The sequence below is a fragment of the Neopsephotus bourkii genome, unplaced genomic scaffold, assembly GCF_033783945.1.
Source record: "Neopsephotus bourkii isolate Nb327-2 ecotype Australia unplaced genomic scaffold, CSIRO-AGI_Nbou_v1 NB_855, whole genome shotgun sequence".
NCBI classification, from domain to species: domain Eukaryota; kingdom Metazoa; phylum Chordata; class Aves; order Psittaciformes; family Psittacidae; genus Neopsephotus; species Neopsephotus bourkii.
The window spans coordinates 1,032,099-1,048,090 of record NW_026901351.1 but is presented as its reverse complement, the minus strand read 5'-3'; the positions used below and the strand labels follow the sequence as shown (position 1 = coordinate 1,048,090).

General features: G+C 40.6%; 1 protein-coding gene across 2 annotated transcripts in view; it reads left to right on the top strand.

Annotated features, from left to right (window-relative positions):
- Positions 1-481: 481 nt before the first annotated feature.
- HDAC9 (histone deacetylase 9) overlaps positions 482-15,992 on the top strand; it is a 451,614-nt gene continuing 436,103 nt past the window's right edge. For both annotated transcript variants that reach the window (XM_061356435.1, XM_061356432.1), the window contains exon 1: positions 482-645. The gene's annotated coding sequence lies outside the window, so the exon portion shown is untranslated. The remainder of the gene's footprint in view (positions 646-15,992) is intronic.

Below are 15,992 nucleotides of genomic sequence, written 5' to 3'. Positions count from 1 at the left end.
GCCTTCACAGCCCTGCCCTTTCCTGGCACCGCGGCCGCACTCCGGCCGCTACCGACAGAGCCACGGCCGGGTGGGAAGCAGGGCCCAGCGAGAAGGTTCCCATCAGCGAAGCGCGACGCTGCCCGACGCTGCCCGACCCCGCCCGCTCCGGGCAGCCGGGCCGGGGGAGCCGCAGCCTCTAGAGTTTCGTGCCCGAAGCGCCTTCCTACCCCTCTGCCCGGGCAAGGCGCCCCATAGCTCTATCCCCACCGTGGCGTGGCGTGGCGTGGCGTGGCGCTGCACTGCCCGCCCGGCCCCCAGCGGCCGCAGCGGGGACCGCGGCACAGCAGAGACCAGCCCGCCGGCCTCCCCCCGCCGCGCCGAGCGGCTATTTTTAGTAAATCCTCCCCGCGTCGCTACGGGCTGCTGCGATCGCAGCGCGCAGCCCCTCGCCAGCTGCCGCCGCCCCGCCCTCCGCACGGCACAGGCTCGCCCGCCGCCGGCGAGATGGCCAGCTAATCCCCGCGGCAGCAGCCGCCGCCGCAACTTTCCTCCCCTCCCCGCTCCGATCCTGCCCCGCCGCGCCGGTGGAAGATGGCAGTTGGTGGAAGGATTGGAAGTTGCAGCCCGCGAGCGAAGAGATAAGGCGGAGGGAGGCGCGGGAAGGTGAGTGGCACCGGCCCTGAGTTCTGCCCGGTCCCAGGCTGTTGCCTTTGACCTGTAGAGGTGGGGTTTTGGGAGACCTTTGGAAGGGTTTGGGTAAGTTGGGCCGTGTCAGGGCGGGCAAGGTGGTGCTGTGGGAACAGCCGCCTCCCGGCAACTTTCGCTTCGCAGGAGCGTGAGTGGAAAAGGAGTTTTCTGGGCGTCTGCTCTGTCTGCCTGGTGTGTGCGCGCCGTACTTGGCCCGGGAGCGGGGTTCCCTTGCCGTGTCTTCCTCCTGTGGGGTGCCGGGCCGCAGCTCCGGGTTGGCAGGGGCCGGTTGCTGGAGCCCCAGCCGGCAGGAAGAACGCTGGAAGCTCCCCAGGGTGCGCTGGATATCGGGAAGCAGGGGAGGGCGCCGGGGGAGCTGCCCCGTCGGGACCGAACGGGAGCAGGTGGGAGCGGAGCGGTCGGCGAGGTGCTCGTCAGTCAGGCACTGCCACTGGGCCCATGTCGGAGCGGCCCGGAGCAGGCGGTGGCCGGAGGGCGGGCAGGATGCGTGCCATCCCGGCAATGGGGTAGCGTGGACAGAGTTGTGTGCAGTTGCCATGTTCGGTGTATGCATCCCGGCAGGGTAGTTTCCAGGGCAGCATCGCTGGGCATCGGACGGTTGGGTGGTTTCCGGCAAGGGTACAGTTGTTTTGACTCACATAAAATGCCTGGATTTTGATCTGAAATGAACTGTAATAGCAGGCAGTCGTCATCCCTGCTTATCACTGTTACAGAGGGAAAAAAGCAGGTATTACGTGTAATGCACAAAGTGTGTATTCATCTTTGATAGATTTAGCCTGAGCTCACGGCAGTTTGTGTTTTTAAGTGCTCCGAAGAAGTCTAAACCCACTGTTAGACTACATGAGGAGGGGATGAATGTTTAGAAGCCTGAAGAATGACAAGGAAGTGGGAAAGTGAATTGTGGAGACCTATTGACATATGAAAATGCATGAATGTGCTTTTCTGATGCAAAAGCTGTTGAGAATCTCTGTCAGAAACGGCGCAAAACAAGTGCTGAGACAGAAACTGAGGAATTTAAACATATTTGTCTTTAAACGTTGCCAGCTTTAGTTCCTTGACATTTTGTTTTCTGTGAGAGAATAGTTTTGTGACAGTTACTCAGGTTTTAATTTGCAAGCTCACAAAGGCCTGTAAGCTCTGCTGAGAACTCATGAGCAAAAGGAAAGGTGTTTCACATTAAGGTTTTTCAAATGCCCTTCCATATCTCCCCTCTCTCATCTCTTTTCCTCCATCCCCCCTCCAGTTCCCCAACAGCTTCCCTAGATCGACTGAAGATAATTAAAATTATCTTCTTATTGAATGTTTCTCAATTTTGTCTCATGTCCGGTGCATTCCTGTATCAATGCCCTCTGCCTACATATGTTTTGTACCCAGAACGCCTACTTTGTTGAGAGAGAAATGCAGGCTTATTCTCTGTCATAATAGCGGAGCAGATTTCGAAGGCAGTTCCATCCCTTTGTACATTTCAGTTGCATGGTTATTTGTATAAATAAATTTGTATAAAATAAATACCTCAATGATATATGACTTTCCACTGTCAATGATGCAAATAATACACTATTTTAACTCCTGTTTTTCATTATGATGGCAGAGAGATAATCCAAAACATTGGGAAAAAACTTGTCATGGCCTCAGTGAAAAGCAGAGATCAGTCATATTTACCTACCACTGGTCCTAGCTTCTTCATGCAAATATTGAAATAACTTTCTTTTGTGTGCAAATGTCGTTGTCAGTTCAGAACTCTGAAAGCAAGAAAAACACTTGGTGACCGAGTTAATACAAGTGCAGCACCAGAGTTAGTTAAGACTACCTAGAACACTGTTCTGGGTGTCAGATTCCTTTGTATTTTGGTATCAAAATTTACATGAATGTGTAAAACACCCAAATATTTTCAACCTGATGTTAAAATAGCAGTTTTGAAAAGAGTAGTGTTTGTTTTTCCATTAACCTGCTTTTGCACAAATGAGGAGCAATCTACAGGGTGCAGTAGGAACAGTATTTTGTAAGCTGTTGTGTATCTTCTATTTACCACCATCTTCCTGTGCCCAGAGCAGTTTAAAATTAAAAGTGAAATTGTGTCTTCACTGCTGAAAGTCCCAATACATGCTTCAATTGCTGCAGTTGATCCTATTCAAATTTTCCTGGGAATAAAAGGCAATATTATGATTCAGTGGCAAGTAACATTAAAAAGAGATTCAGTTATAGAAAAATATGTACTTTCTAAAAATCATTTGAAGTGGAAAATAATTTTCATTTGTTCATCTCACTACCTGAGATAATCCCATGGAAGTTGCTGTTAAAAATGTAATTTACATCCTGAAAATAGTGATCAAATTCATGTTTACCCATCTTGAAAATGGTATGAATACCAGTTTGAATTACCATGAATGTGGGGGGGGTGATCAACTGTAGTTGGATTAGTTAGTTTCTTAGTATTCAACTAGGGCTTGGTAGGAGAAATGTAGTTTTGAAGATACTTGAATCCTGTGTGCATGAACAACCATAACCAATGAAAAATGACAGAAATCTTGAGATGTTACCTGGTCACCTCCAAAATGGTAAATTAAGCACGTATTCACCAGACTGTGTGTACTGCTATTGTTTCATGTAATCAATATTCAGATTAGATAATTTAAAGCTACTAAAGGTGTGTGTATACACACTGCAATAGACAGTACTTCTGGTTTACAGTGTAGTCATAGCTGAATCATAGCTGAGAGAGGTTACTGTATCTCAGGAATGAGGGTTTTTTTCCCTTTTACAGAAGGTGTTTGGAACAGATTTGCTAAGGATTATATGCTATGTCCTGTATGCATCTTGTTTATGTGAAATTAATTTTCCATAGGAATTTAAGTTAATGAGTACTTACCAGTTTTCTAGGTTCTTCTAGGGTGAATAAGAAACTGTTTTTTTTTTTCCTGTTGCTGCATTTAAGTAGGAAGGTACATAATGCATTTGCTGGTTTGAATTAAAGATAACTCTCATGTAAAGACAGAACATTGGACTGTTCCATGATGAAATCTATTTGTCATGCTTCAGGGTTTCAGCAATGATTTTCAGAGAAGAAAGCATTATTTTGTTTTTCCAGAGAAAGTTGCATTGCTGTATCACTTAAGTTTAAATTGTTTACTGAAACTGGTGTGTGAGTAAGGCATTTTAAAGCTAACATTTCTTGATGAAATTATGTTTCATTTGCTCCTGGTTTTGAGTTTTTAGGTTAGGATTCTCCTACATGACCAACTAATTTATCCCTTACTTGATGTGGCTTACTTGCAATGAATGCATTGTGAATGTGAGATTGTGTCGGGTAAGGCTACACTAGTGTTGACTTTATTATTGAAACTTTAATAATATCATGAAGTTTATTTGTATGTGTTAATCTATAGTTTCATCTTCAAGCAGCTTAAAAATTACAGCCAAACAGCCTACTGTTCAAAAATAGTATTTTGGTACTTTGGGGACATCCTAAAATCTGTTCAACTATAAGGTATGATGTAACTTTCCAGTGAAGACATACCCAAACTTCTCCATGCTTCTCTATTTTTTTAAAATATACAGTAGTGTAGCTTTTTGCTGAAGAAATTTGTCAATGCAAAAAGTTAACACAAGTTCAATAATGGTTTAGACAAATTCCTAGATGAAAAATGTAGAAAAAGCTAGAAAGCAGACAGACAATGGTTCTGGATCAGAATGTCCACAGCCCGCAAATGTCCTGGATACTTTGAGTATTCCAAGGAGGTACCATTGCATAGTTCCATTGTGCTTCCTTATTTTTCCTTGCTCATCTGCTGTTGGGCTTTGGAAGCCAAGATATTGGGCTAAACAAATCTTTAGTTTGATTAGATTTTACTGTTCGTACTTCCTTACACAGTCAAGATAGGCAAGGTGAAATTATGCAATTTAGTAATTCCTTTATAAGGAAAAGCGATTGAAACCTTTTATTACACAGCCTTCAAGATCGGGTGTTTACTTATCTTTAGCATTAATGCAGTGTATTATGTGCATTATGAGTTGGGAAGGTAGTAGGAAGCAAGTATATGTTCTTATTATCCAGTAATTTATTGTTAATAGTGTTTTTCAATAGAAACGTTAACATTTATCATTCACAAATCATGATACTTTGCCAAAGTTTCTTTGTAATGTCCCATAACTATCAAAATAGTTTGGTTTTAAAGCTATTACACATGTAAGCTATTTTTGTTTAAGGAAATGAAATGGTCTTCAGTGAAGTTAGCTCAGAAATGCCTGTAAGAAGATAAGTACTTACTGTACATCTTTTATTTGTCGCCAGTTCTTCAGTCTTGGAGTAGATGATGCTGGATTCTGTATCTCTTAATTCAGTTTCTGCTCTGAGACTCGGTTTTTGTTTTAAGTTAATTTCTGTTCAAGATATAGGCTGCTGGTTCTCCAGAATGGCTGACTCTCACTCCTGGGGCTTTCTTCAGCTTGAGTCCTGTATATGGCTCAGGCTGAGCATGAGAAGGCCTTGTCTAGTGAGTGTCTTGAAAAGTATCCAGTCCACTGGAGAAGCTGACAGCCCTGAAGGGTAAGTCAGTCTTGTATGCATGCAAGATATAAGGAGTCTTGAGCCTGAACTTATTCGTAAAGAAGGTGGTGTGCTGCACAGTGGCTTTGGAGCCTCAACCTTTTGCAATGCCAAGGGTGTCCTATTTGCAGTTTGCACTCCGTCTTTCACCTGCAGCTCTGTAACCTTTCACCAAAGCTGCTGGGGTAGTATTTCCCTTCCTGTCCTCACACTGTTGGTATCATAGTGTTGTTCCTGTGGCCTTCCACCTGTACACCTAGCTGCTACTATTATGTCAGGTTTCCCATGGCAGGTAGTTGCCACTGATGTCAGACTCACTCTTTTGCAGTATCCTTTTCTTGCACTGTTTCTTGCAGTTTTTAGTTTGTATTAGGTGAAAGGCAAATGTCTTATGAGCGTTACCCAACCAGCCCCTTATCAAAGACTACTCCAATCAGTGTTAATAGAATCATTAAGTGGGGACAGTCAATAGTGAATTTGAACAGATCAGGAAGAAATCTGTATAATTTCTATGGGAAAAGAAGTGTGGTGGACCAAATTATGCACTGGAAAGGACACCTGGGAGTGTGTCTCTTACCAGAGAGACCCTGTCAGTTCTTTTCTTGACTACCCACTAGAATGAATTATGCCTTTCCCCTTTCCATTTCTCCTTTGGCTTTTATAGTTCCCTTTCCCTTTTTCTATGTTTGTCTCTCTCCCCCTTCCCTCCCCACAAGACACTTTTATTATGGTAGTTGATGCATCTCATCAGCTATAAGTTCTGCAAGTAGATCAAGAAGGGATGTAAAGATGCTTACAGACTTGTAAAGAGAAGTCTAGGTATGTGTGCTAGTAGATTGGCACATGGTCAATTTATACTTGTTTAAATAAAGATTATTTGATAACTTTCCTGGGTTTACTTTTTGTTCAAACAAAAATCATACATCCTCTAAGCCTTCATTTAGTCAGCCTGAGTTTACCCTTCTGTTTTGTTTTCATGTAAGAATATCTCCATTCCTACAGATATCTTTGTGCCTTTCTCTGTCCTTTTCAATCTGAATTTATATTTCTTCAGTAAATGTGACCAGAATGGTAGTCTGTGTCTGTGGAAATCTCATCAGTGCCCTGGCCAAGGGTGGTAATACTCAATCTCTCTTTTTTTCTTTTTTTTTTTTTTTTTCCACTGAGGCTTAACTGATGTGTCCCTAGGATGTGTTCAGGTCTAACTGAAAGTTTCATCTCCTTTTTGCAGTGCTCATGATTACACCAAATCACAGAAGCATTCAAGTTGGAAGGGACCTTAGGAGGTATGTAGTCCAACCTGTTGGTCAAAGTAGAGTTGTCATAGAATTAAGACCATGTTGCTTAGGGATTTGTCCACTTCTGTCTCAAGACCTCCAAGGAAAGAGATTCCACAACCTCTCTGGACAATCATACTCAATTATCCTCATAGCCTCATATTCGATTTTTCTTCTTTATGTTTAATCATAACCTCCTAGCTTTAGTTCATGCCTGTTGTCTCTTGTTCTTCTGCCATGCATGTCTGTGAAGACCCTGACTGCATCTTGTTGGAAACCTCCTCATAGGCACTGGCAGGCTGATGTTAGGTACCCAATAAAGCCATCTTATCACCAGCCTGAAGAATCTCAGCCCTGTTAGCTTCTCGATAGGCTGAGAAAGTTGGGGCTGTTCAGCCTGGGCAAGAAGAGGCTGTGTGTTGACCTCATAGCAGCCTTCCAGTGTCTGAAGAGAGGGCTATAGGAATGCTGGGGAGGGACTCTTGATTAGGGACTGTAGTGACAGGACAAGGGGTAATGGGTTAAAACTTAAACAGGGGAAGTTTAGATTGGATATAAGGAAGAAATTCTTTACTGTTAGGGTGGTGAGGCACTGGAATGGGTTGCTTATTGAAGTTGTGAATGCTCCATCCCTGGCAGTGTTCAAGGTCAGCTTGGACAGAGCCTTCATGACATGGTTTAGTGTGGGGTGTCCCTGCCCATGGCAGAGGGGTTGGAATTGGATGAACTTAAGGTCCTTTCCAACCCTAACTATTCTATGATTCTCCTCACAGAGCAAGTGCTCTAGCCCCTGACTGCCTTGATGGATTCAGGAAGAGGCATCTTTCAGTTACTGGGTGCTCTGATGAGGTCTAGTGCTTGAGTGAAGGGGGGACCTAAAATTTCGTATTTGTAAATCTACCAAGTAGTAAGTAGCACAAGATTTTGAAAATCTGTGAATAAGTTATTGAGCAGCACTGTACTGTCTTGAGACCATAAAATGAATACAAGCTGTTATGTGCTTTTAAGAATTTATCATTGCAGCTAACATAGAAACAGAGTTTATTCAATACTGCTTACCAGAAAAGTTCTTGAATCATGTTATTTTGGAGTAGGAAGTAATGTGACATTGGATTTTTATTTTAAAAGACTTCACATGGATTTAAATATCTCTTTTATAGAAGCATATGAAGAAAATGACATGACACAGACATTCTGTATGTTTAGGATTTTAATTATACAAAACTGTAATTATTCAAGTTTTTGCCAGTTATCATTAAGTCTCCAGGGTGTCTAACTATCGAACTGAAACCTTGCTTTGACAAGAGGTGGGTGAACTGCAAGCGTGAATGTAAGATTTCCATGGAAAAAAACCCCAAACCACTAAATTCCAATGGAAAAGAAGCAGTGTGCATATACTGTGTTTAGTTTGTAGAATATATGCATTACTGGCATTTTACCCAATTCACAGCTAGCTAGCTATTCAGTTGTTCATATACAGCTTAAATTTAGAGGAGTATGATGACAATATGCAACAATCCAGTTACCAATTTAATCTTTTATGTTTCCTCTTTTCGTAGACAAAATAAGCAACATTGATTAATTAGCCATGCTATTAATTAAGTGGAGTTTTGATATTTCATGTTGGAGTTGAAGCTGTTTTGGGATATAATTACTCTGTATATTCTGTGAAAACATATACTGAAAGATCAGAGAGTTGAAACGGAAAATGATATTCAATAGATAAAGCAGATAATAAAGAGTCTTCTTACGTGGGTTAGGTCTGCCCTGCTGACCTCCATCATCCACACCAGAGGTCTAACTGGAGGTTGCCACATAATCCTTTTTGGCTTCTGTGTACTCGGCTCTCTTTCTATATAAATCAGGCTTAAGAGAGCAGTGGGGAAGCGAAATTCAGTCTCAACAGCAAGCTTGAAGACATGGTCAAGATGCAGTTGTATGGCGATCAGGGCTGTAGAATTGACAAGAGCGAATAGTTTGGGGAGGAGTTCAAATCAAGATACAAGTCAGAGAAAGATATTTTCATTTCTAATTGATGTATTTAGGTTAAATCTATGGATACCATCTGCATTAGCAGCCTAGCAATGTATTCCTCTTGTATGTGAACATTTCTTGCTTGAAGGTAGATGGTTTGTACTGAACACAGAGCTGTTGAACATAATGTAACAAAGAAAGGCTGAATAAAATCTTTTAGAGTTGCTAGTTCTCCTGTTTTAAACATGATAGTCTCTTATGAAGATTTGTGAACAAAGTAAGCATCAAAGTGAATACTCAAGTGCTCTTGATAAATGCGGGTTTCTTCCACAGGGTCTCTTGGAAGAATGAGGTATCTGTATTTATTGTATGCTGCTGCACACACCTTGTATCCCCCTCCATCTGGCTGTTGTGTTTGTTTGGTTTTGTTTTTGTTTTTTTAATTCCCCTTCTCTCTGAAAGAAAGTATTTAAGAGTCCTGGTCTGAAAATGTTACTGGAAATTATTGTCTTTTAATTGTTAGGTGCAAAAGAGTTCAAAACTTCCCTTTGACTGGAAAATTAAGTTAGTGAGTGCATTTTTTTCATCAAGAAGCTTTCATCAGAAATTAGTAAAAAAGATACAGGACTGATGTGATTAATAGGTGTGTAACCAGAGGTTTTTATTGCCTTTCAGGGAGATATGTATAACTGGAGCAATAGCAGCCTATTGTTACGAGACTTCTGTTAGGACTTCTAGGAGCTGATCAACCATTCTTTTTAGTTGTGCTAATGCATGTTTTTGATACTGATTCAGAAGAATCTGATGAAGAAAATGCAGATTTCAAAAGAAGATGATGGGAATGGGATTGTTCTAAACAATTTGCTGAGGAGGACACTGATATTAACAGTTTAAGAACCTTGATTGAAAAGGTCAAAGATTTTACTTACCTAGGAGGAGTTTTGCCATTGATTATAATGAGGTCAGGATGTCACCTTTGCATGTGAAATTTTCACCTCTTGGTGGTATATTTGTATTGAGAGAAAGAAGTAAGATTTCAAGGAGAGCTTTTGAAAGCCCTGTTCAACGTTTGTATCTACTGAAGACATGCACCGTGTGGCACTTAGGGACATGGTTTAATGGTGGACTTGTCGGTGTTAGATTAGCTGTTGGACTTGATCTTAAAGGTCTTTCCTACCTAAATGATTCTATGATAGTCATCTCTTTCTCAGCCGGTAGAAGAACTGGCAGGGAGGATGGAAGTTGGAATTGCAGCTAGCAGTAGTTAAGTGCTCGTTTAGTTATATAGGCAACCCAGAGATGCTGAAACAATTTATACAGACCATCAAAGCAGTGGAGGAGTTACAAAAGTGTATAAAAAACAATTCTTGATGATTCTTTGTCATCTTTTGTCAATTGTCTTTAAATACTTTTAATAGATTTTGTCGTGCACTCTAGGTACATTTTCCTGACACCAAAGTATGCTTCTGTTCCCTCCATTACTAGTTTTCTTCAGTGATGCCTAAATATAAGTTTGTAGCTTCTTCAGTGTATTCTGATTACGTGCAAACAGTGCATACTGGTATGCGTAGAAGATTTTTTTGGATGTCTGGCAAATGAAATCCTTTTTCTCTAGGCCACAAAGTAGTAACAGAGCTGCTTCTACAGTTTCATTGCAGTTTTTATGGAGAGTCTGCATACATTGCATGTGAGAAACGTGGAAGTGCTGATTAACTTCATAGTGACAAACAGTATAATTTCTGATCCTGCTTCCCATTTACTTACCCTCAGAATGGTTATCCACACTTTTGGAGGGAGCTGCTGGAATGTTTATTGCCTGTGAAGTTTGTATGCATCTTTTCTCCTTTCATTTCTGTGGTATGTTTGATTGCTGTCTTTGTAAGGAGAGGCTGGGCTGGGAGAGAGGGCAGGAGACACAACTGCGAGTCTGTCTTTTTCAAGTGACGTTTGGATCATAACTTAGGTTTTATGCATAGAAATGTCAGATCAAAATACACTTTTGTATAGATCATGAAGCAACATAATAAATTCATTATTGTGTTAAGAAGAAAAGACATGTATTCTCTGCAATGATTTCAGTCTAAGTACTACAGGAGAGATAATGAAAAGGCTAAGGAAAAGGCTTCTTTTTTTTTTATTTATGGCCACAGAAATATAATCAAAACAAATTAAAAGTAATCCAGATTAGAAAAAAATACTTAAAAGTCTGCTTGCTTACTCTGATGAAGGGCAGTTTTCTTGCATGAAATTGATTAATTCTGTGTTACGTAAACTGAAGTATTTCTTCTAAAGCATCATATGATTGCTTCTTTTTCAGGTTCCTATTGCTGTGGTATGTATACAGTGATTTTATATTACTTTCCTTCATGGAAAGGACACTGTATAGCGTCCTGCTACAGATAGCTTAAAATCAAGCTAATGAAAAGACCAAAATCTGTCATTTATGGTACATAGTTATATTCTAAAATGAATGGGAGCTGCATAGATTGCCAAGGGGAAAACTGACGTCTAATTTATTTATCCTGTTTTGTTGAGATTTATTTTTTTTGTTTTTTTTAAGTCCAACATCATGAAGAGATGTGGAATATGTGCGAGGCACGCATAAAGCACAGACAGTGACTCTTCATCCTTTAAGCAGTTGCTGAACATCAGTGCAGTGATCCGTCAGATTTTGATATGCAGGCTGTTTTCCTCTTATTGATAGATTTTATCCACTGATATTGGTGCTTCAGTTAGACAAGGGAATAATTACCTATATTGATACTAGTGGAGCTGATATTACTGACACGTATCAAGGTAAATCAGATGAGAATCTGAGTCCTGTCAGGTTGCTAGCGATTCAGTCTAATTATACTGAATTAAATATAATTGCATATCATCATCCAGTCCCCAGAATTTTCATAGTAATTAGATTTTCGTACTTCATGTGATTTTTAAAAATCTGAAGCATAATGTAAATTCTCTGAAACTTGTATAAATTTCAGTTTCTTGAAAAATTAAGTACTGTTTAAAGAAAATTACCTATTTTGGTCAGGAAGCTTTTGTCAGAAAATACTAATAAAGTCACAGAATCATAGAATCATGGAATGGTTTGGGTTGGAAAGGACCTTAAGGTCATCTAGTTCCAACCCCACTGTCATGGGCAGGGACACCTCACACTAGACCATGTCGCCCAAGGCTCTGTCCAACCTGGCCTTGAACACTTCCAGGGGTGGAGTATTTACCACTTCTTTGGGCAGCCCATTCCAGTGCCTCACCACCCTCGCAGTAAAGAACTTACATCTTATAACTAAAAGACTTATATCTAACCTGAACTTCTCCTGTTTAAGTTTGAACCCATTACCCTTTGTCCTGTCACTACAGTCTGATATGCAGCTGTGCCTGGAATTGGCCTGACCCAGGTGTAGGACCTTGCACTTGGCCTGTTTGAGCTTCATGAGGTTGGCGTTGGCCAACCTCTCAATTATGTCAAGGTCCCTCTGGATGGCATCCCTTCCCTCCAGCATATCAACTGAACCACACAGCTTGGTGTCATTGGCAAACTTGCACAGGGTTAATGTAAATAATCAGTGTATAATTCTGTATTTATTAGATATTACTTCATTATGTAATGCAAAATTACAGAAGTTTCATATTTTGTTATAAAAAGGGTACTATGAATAATATTTCTGTTTGAAAGATGACTGCTTTATCTGAGTTCTCTAGGCTTACATTCATGTAGAATAGGGTTGGCTGTGGCATTATTAGAACTGCAAATGTAAATCCAATTTTTGTGTAGAAGGTAGCTGAAGAAATAATTGTTTCAGAATCAGGAATTCATATAGTTCTAACCATTTTCCAGCTGGTTAATTGTTTAAAGTGAAAGTGATGCTGTGCATATGGGCAATAAGCATTTGATGCTACATAGTAAATGGTGCTTGAAATAATTTATGTTTCATTCTGCATCGATCTTCAAAATACGCATTGATACAATGCTAATAAGAGTGTTGCCAGAAGAAATAAAGAGAAGTTTAGAGGAACGAATTAAGATTATTATTATTATTATTTGAAATCATTATTTGAACTTAATAATTTGAAAATAATTTGAAATTAATATTTGAAATTATTATTATTATTTTGAATTTTTTTAACATCTGGAATAGATGAGGAAGTTCTTTGGTTTAGTAACTGCAAGGTTACTCGTTGTGGTTCCCATTTCCTACTAGAAACAAATCGGAATCCTGTTATTTCACTGTATATTGATTTTTCTTTTGCAATGCATCTGGAAATTAATAGCAGTTTTGCCTATTTTGTTGCAGTTCTGTAGTAAAAGGAGAAAAAATAACCTCCATCCTAAAAATTTCAAGTGACAATAAAACCAGTAAAAACTTACTGATTTAAAAGGTAATTAATATTTCCGGGAAGCAAATGAAGGTTTTCGACTTGGATATAAGGGCTAACACAGGCAACTGGATTAGTCAAGATCATATTGGCAGAAAACAGCTAGAAAATACTAAGAGCCTGCCAATCTCACTGACAGAAAAGTATCACCTGAGAGCAATAGGAGTGAACATGTAGTCAAAGAACTCTTCATCTCCATCCTGCCTGTAACCTCACCCTGGAAGCTGCAAGAAGAGGTCACTACAGACCTCTTCTTTGTGGCGTAGTATTGTGGACCTACTACAGAGAGTATAATTTTTTAGTCTCTCTCCCTTGATCGAGAGCCATAGCAAGGGTCATACATAAGATGTAAGAGTTGACTCAATTTTGCCTGGATAGGCAGTAGCATCATATAATAGTGAAGCCTGATTTTTTTGAAGGCCTACTCTATGTTAATGTTGAGTTCCTGATTAGAAGGAGTCCTCTTTCATGTCCCAGTGAAAATAAACTAGATTTATTTGTATAATAGAATTTATTCACTCATCAGTACAGAATTCCTGGAATGAAAAAAAGATCAACAGAACAGCCTTCTGTGCAAGATTGTAAAATCTGCCATTTTGTTATGGAATGGGGTATATTTTCCTTTTTTTTTTTTTCTTTCTTATTACTGTCACACAGAAAGTAGTTATGGCTTTGTGTATAAGCACTAGAGACAATTTGGAGTCAAGTGAATAACTGAAGTAAAGAAGCTGAGGCAAAAAAGATACTTTCAACACGTCATGTTTTAGAACAGTGAGCTACGAAGAAACTGGTCTTGTCTAAAAGAAAGAGCTAAGCTATACATTCTTTTACAGTCATGTTAAATGCAGTCAATTTCAATTGGCTGTTTCAGTAGCAAAGGAGCATTTTCTGCATGATTTATACAGAAAGAATGTTTGTTTCTTTATAATCTTATTCAAATTTCAGTAACCCTCTAATTACTATGTCCAGTGGGCATAAATACTATTTAGATAAAGCAGAAGGCTGTGACTATGTCTGAGCACGTAGAGTTTTGCCCATGATTGTTTCATGAAGGCTGGGATTTGTCTTCCTACACAGGAAAATGTTAGATGCCACTCTAAAACTATGCATCTGAATTCAGCTGAGGTGAAATTGCTGTTGATTGAAGGACTAATTTCCCTATACAATGCAGCTTTATATCCTCTGGATGCTCAGGCCTACATCCCAGGCCATTGCATCTCTCTGTAGGCCCATCTAGATGTCTAAGCATTCTTAAGCATTCAAGGTGCTGGCAATATTGTCCAGCAATCCAGGTAATTTTCTACATTTTTCTTCCACTTTCTGACTGCTACACTGCACCATATCCCATAGAGAAGGATTTGGAGGCCAGGAATATTGCACTGTGCCTGTGCACATTGTCTCTTCTCAAACCCATTGTAGACTAGCCGGTTAAAACAATGATGAGAGGAAACATGCCACCCAAAGAAAACAGCTGGCCAGTATATTGGCCTAATGGCTATGTAGTTGTGTAATCAGAATGGTATTACCTATATGCACTAAAGGGCATGCACTAAGCCAATATTGATACATTTTGTGATGGTACAAGACTTTCTTAAATATAGTAGTGCCTCTGAGAGTAAGGATGTTTTCTTTTCCTGTGTTTTTCTGCACAGCTTTTTCCCCAGTCTCCATGGCAGATTGAGTTCCAGTGTGTCTCTTGGCTCTTAACAGAAAGCTCTCTACCAGCCCTAGGCAATCAGCATGGACAAGTCTTAATCTATTTTTTTAACCCTCTTCCTAGCCTGAACAATGCGGAATTTTGGATTACAGGCCTCTTAATGACATAGAATCAAGAGAGACAACTTGATCGTAGGAGGCATATGAAAAGAAAGAAGAAGGGCTCATCTTCTCTGAAGACAAATCCTACCATGCTCAGCATCCTAATCATAGAAAGCCACTAGATAATGAGTGGATTCTTCCAAGTCACAAGACATCTAACAGCCACTAGTCAGCTCTGCGTGCAACTTCTAATGCTTCTTGTTCAGCTTTCATGAAACTCCAGCTATAGGCAAGGAGAATGTCTGTGTGTAGTCAACTGTTGATGGCAGGAAGGAGATGACAACTGAAGCAGCACAGGCTTGACATACTGAAATCAGCGAAGCTTGAGCAACATCCCACCATTGTGTACGAGTGATTACTAGCCCACAGCACAGTTCTGGACAAGCTGAGTACAAAACTTGGAGACCACAGAGAGGCACAAGTGCTTTCTCTAGTGTCTGCAGTAGTTGTAGCTCCAAGCCTACCTAGAGATATCAATGCAGTATGCTTGAGCAGTGTGAGTGTGTGCTCATATCATGGACAGTCAGAAGTTTAGGGTTCCTATTTCTTCCTCAAGGCTCTGGTTCTCCAGGTTGGTAACTTCCCACATGATTCTGATCCTTTGCCTGCTTATGACCAGGAGAATGTCTGGTGTGTTTAAGATGCAGGGGAGTGAGCAGGTGTTTGGTATTTGTGGTCTTTGGCTTTGTAGACTGTGAAAGACAGCCTGCACGGGGGGCCTAGGGAAAAAAATGTTTTAAAGCAACGTGGTAATGTGCCATTTTTATTTTGTGTATTTCTAGATAGAGCTGAATAAATGCATCAAGACACTCTTGATTCAAGTCCCCCTCCTTCAGACTGGAGTGGACACTTGTAACTAGCAGTCATGTGGTCTATGCCAGTGCTCTTTCACTTGGTGATCTGTCCTAGTCGCATTTAAGAGAGACCTGACTTAGCAGTGCTAGACAGCTAAGACAGCTGTGTTTGGTCTGAAATCAAGCCTGGAGGTCCCACTGTGTAAGAAGTTTTCCTGTTTTGCATTTCTTAAGTAGTTGGGTGTCTACTGAACTGCAGGGAGTTCCAGCAGAGAACAAGAATGCGGGCAGAACTGGAGTATCTAGAGCTGTACTCAAGAGGTTTTGGTGGTGCCTCATTGTAGTGCTTCATTGCCTGCTTTGCGTAGTGGAGTTACAAGTCCTTGTTTCCCTCTTGTTCTGCAGCTGGGTATGTTTGTATGTAAAAGTTTGCATCTTCTCCTCCTGTAAGATACAGGTGGTAAGGAAGGTATGTATTCCCCCAATTTTGGGGGCAGACAGTTGGATAGCATG